General features: G+C 41.6%; 1 long non-coding RNA gene across 1 annotated transcript; it reads right to left on the bottom strand.

The window, feature by feature from the left end:
* Nucleotides 1-403: 403 nt before the first annotated feature.
* LOC130521404 (uncharacterized) lies at nucleotides 404-4020 on the bottom strand. The gene is made up of 3 exons (XR_008949316.1): nucleotides 3000-4020; nucleotides 2786-2852; nucleotides 404-2694 (listed from the first exon to the last, which is right to left on the bottom strand). It is a non-coding gene; the product is annotated as an uncharacterized LOC130521404 (long non-coding RNA).
* Between the last annotated feature and the right edge of the window lie 6 nt (nucleotides 4021-4026).

Below are 4026 nucleotides of genomic sequence, written 5' to 3'. Positions count from 1 at the left end.
CGCGCGCAGGTCTATTTTGGTAGTGCGGCAATCATTTACGCACATTCATTCCCACTGGAAGCACAGGCAACTGCGCTATGGTTCGACTGGCAGCCCCATTAACACTCTTAGGCAATAAAATTGTCCACAGGGTCAGCACAACTTCTAGCGCTCTCACTGCAAGACGCCGGCGACACATTCTTACTAGGCGAACAGCTGAGGAACAGGGCTACTCCTCTCATTTTGATCTTTCTCTAAATCCCCCCACCTATATTGCAATAGGGGTACCACGTGGTGTTCCAGATAAATAAAAATTGGCTGATCAAGTGGCTTCAAAAACATCCTTCTTGTCTCCGCAATATTTCCCGTTACACCAAACAAAAATGTGGACAGAATCAATTATGTGCATTACATTGTTCAAAGATTGGCAAATCTGACCAGAGACGCCGTAGAAGGACTCTCTGAACAATTAGCAGCCATCTCCCTCATTGCAGTTCAAAACCTTATGGTCCTCGACATAAGGTTTGCTCCTGGCTGAATAAGGTGGAGTATGCTCAATGTTTGGAGACATATGTTATACTTTTATTTCAAATAACAATGCACCTGACGGCTTTGTAACCATAGCGTTGGAAGGCTTGCATACCCTGTCTGATGAAATGGCAGAACATTCTGGCATAGAGAATCCTCCGGATAAGTGGTTCACTGGGAGTGGAAAAATCTTATTTTAGCCTTGTGTACTTCGTTAGCTACATTTTTGGCTGTTATTTTGGCATGTGGCTGTTGCTGTGTACCATGTAGTCGCATGTTTTGTGTTCGTTTCATATCAGCTACTGTAGAAAAGGGCAGTGGACCGCCCATTGCCGATGCACTGATGATCCTGCTATCCACAGACCCGGGAGATCATCAGTCAGAGGGCGATGAAGAAGCGGCTGTTACCTTAATGTAGTATGTCCTTTTTCAGAGACCAATAGGGTAAAAATGTGGAAATTTACTGTGAAATCGACTGTGAAACTTACTACGTATGTACCACAAACTTATCGCGTAACCTTGAATCACTAGAACTGACTTTTGCATGTGTTTAAGAATGTGCGTACGTGCAGGCATTTAATCACACTTCCTGGTGCCACCTTGTGACTTGCTCGTGAGGTACCGGAAATTACATAGAACATAATCATATAAGGTAATAAAATGGTGTCGTCCGTAAATCACTTGATCACCTGACCACTGTTGCTAACCTTTCTGCTGAATATATAAACCAATGCCCAAGAAGGCCCAGTGCACTTTTTACCTGTTGGCTAATGCTGAATGCTTCTCTCATTGTAAAAAGGTCCACAACTGAGTTTAATAAACAGTTTGCTGAAGATCACTGACTCTGGTCGTTTCACGGTCCGAACCTACGAAGCAGATTTGCAACAACAGACAGAGTCAATGGTTTCCGATACCTCTTGGTGGCAGTGGATGCATACACTTGTTTCTCCTCTTTTCTCCTTCCATTTCTGAATGAAGAATAGGGAGATTTCATTTTCTTGCTCTTTTTCAGCAGCTGTTTACAAATTTTCTTCAGCATGGTGTTCTGCAGCTCCAGCAGATTGAGTTTTATAGTAACACGTTCTTTTTATTGCATTTTCTTTATTTTCTCCTTCAGTAGTTGGTTTATTGTCTTTTGGTGTTCACTTGTCGTGTCCAATACAGTCTTTTGTTCTTCCATCTGTTTGATTTTTTCCTTATAGATCAGCTTCACAAGGTCTTGATCCTTTTTCGCATAATATCCAGCTGTCATCTCCATATTTTCATCATCTTCTTTTCGGACCTGGAGTTCTCTTTCAAAGTCTTCGCTGCCTTTCTTTTCTTTCTCCAGCTTTCTTCATTTCTGGGCCTGTTTGTTCATTTGATTTTCCAGCTGTTGGTTTCTCTTCTTGGAGGATTCATATTTAATGGTGAATTCTTTCAGATTCTCTTCCAACTGCTGGACTTTCATTTCTTTCATTTTCCATGGCCATCTCCTCATGTCTCTCCATGAGTTCTTTGAATTTGCTCTCATGTTTTACAGTCTGGGTCAGCTGTAGATTTATTTCATTTTTCTCTTGGATATCTGTGTTTAAACTGGTGGCTGAGGTGGTCAGCTTGCTCATTTCTGCCTTGAATTTTAGGAGTTCTGTTTCATAAAATTTGTTATTTTCTTTCCCATTGGTTATTTTCTACCTGCAGCTCCTGTATTCTCCTCTCAGAACCTTCATATTTCTTGTTATTTTCTCTTATTTGATTGTCTAGCCTTTGGTTTCTCACCTGACAGTTTTTGTATTTGATGGCCAGGTCTTTCAGTTCTGCCTCTAAAGAGTGGACCTTCTTTTCACTCCTTTGGTTTTCCATGTCCACTTGACACGTTTTATTGATTTTTGTCCTACTGTTCCGCAGCAGGTTGAGTTCTCTCTTGTAACATTTAGCTTTATTGGTAAAGTCTTTCTTTTCTTCCATTAACTCCTGTATTTTTCTCTTAAAGTCTTCACATTTCATGATCAGTTGACCATTTTCTTCTTTCAAAAGAGTTATTTGTTCAGCATTTATTTCTTCCACAGAAGTCTTTTGATTTTCCTCTTCCCTTTGATGCATTTTTGAATCATCACCTCTCTTCAGCACCACAGAATTCTCTTCTGAACTCTCCATCTGTTGTCCCAAACTAGTGCCTTTGGGAATGTCAGGAAATGGGACGCACATCTGCACAAAAAAGAAGCCCAGCGCTTTAATTCTGTGACAGACTTTTCCACAGAGGGAAGAAAAAAATGCAGATTTTGTTGCAAATGCTTACTGCGTAGTTGCTGGCCAGCATCGGATCGGTGCAAGGCGTGGCCTGCGTCACCTGACAGTAATACATCCTGCACACAGATTTTGGCAAAGGCAAATAACTCATTTCCCAGTTAGAAAACCAATATAACAGGTACTGCTTGGCACCACACACCTTTTTACTTCAAAGAATATTCCCAATATACATCAAAATATTGATATTTTCTCTTGGGACTTACCTTCATATGAGTGGCTGCAATATCCTGGTCAAAGTGGTCCATCATGTTGGGGAAGAAGGTCATGTTGTAGGACATCCCGAGGCAGCGATGCACCTTAATGGGCTCGCAGGTAAATAAGCTGTGGGCACTGGAGCTTCCCAGCCACATTAGAGCCAGGCATGTCCACAGAGGTCCTGGCATCAGCATTGTGACTGCTGTGTGTTTGTGTAGCATGTATTTCAATGTTCCAAGTACTTTTATACTTGAGTAATAACACATCATAAAAAGCTTGTCGTCAATTACCGTAATTTCCGGACTATAAGCCGCTACTTTTTCCCTACACTTTAAACACTGCGGCTTATTCTACGGTGCGGCTTATTTGTGTATTTTTTCTATCGGCCGCTAGGGGCGCTCGAGCAGAAAAGGTAAGTAAGATAGGTGGAATATATGTGTCGAGGAAGACGCAAGTTTAATGTAACTTCGCGCTTTGTGTATGAATAAAATTAGCATAAACAGACCCTCATTATGGAAAATACAAGAAGAAATGCATATGACGCAGCTTTCAAGTTAAAAGCAATCGAGCTGGCCGATAAAGAAGGAAACAGAGCTGCTGCACGTAAACTTAACATAAATGAATCGATGGTGAGACGCTGGAAACGGCAGCAGGAAGAACTGGAGCAATGTAAAAAGATGAAAAAAGCTTTCAGAGGTAATAAAAGCAGGTGGCCCGAACTGGAAAACATTCTTGAGGACTGGGTGAGCACACAAAGAGCAGATGGCCGAGGTGTTTCTACTGTGCAGATAAGACTGAAAGCAAAAACAATCGCCACCGAAAAGAAAATTCAGGATTTCAAAGGAGGATCGTCGCGGTGTCTAAGATTTATGAAACGAAAAGGTCTGTCCATCAGGACACGGACAACTCCGTGTCAGCAACTCCATCCCAAATACGAGGAACAAGTCGCAAATTTTCAGAAATTCATTCAAACAAAGAGAGCAGAGAATTCCATCAGACCAGACGACATCATAAATATTGATGAGGTACCTCTGA

Source organism: Takifugu flavidus, unplaced genomic scaffold, assembly GCF_003711565.1.
Source record: "Takifugu flavidus isolate HTHZ2018 unplaced genomic scaffold, ASM371156v2 ctg956, whole genome shotgun sequence".
Lineage (NCBI taxonomy): Eukaryota > Metazoa > Chordata > Actinopteri > Tetraodontiformes > Tetraodontidae > Takifugu > Takifugu flavidus.
This window is presented reverse-complemented; position numbering and strand designations above follow the sequence as displayed.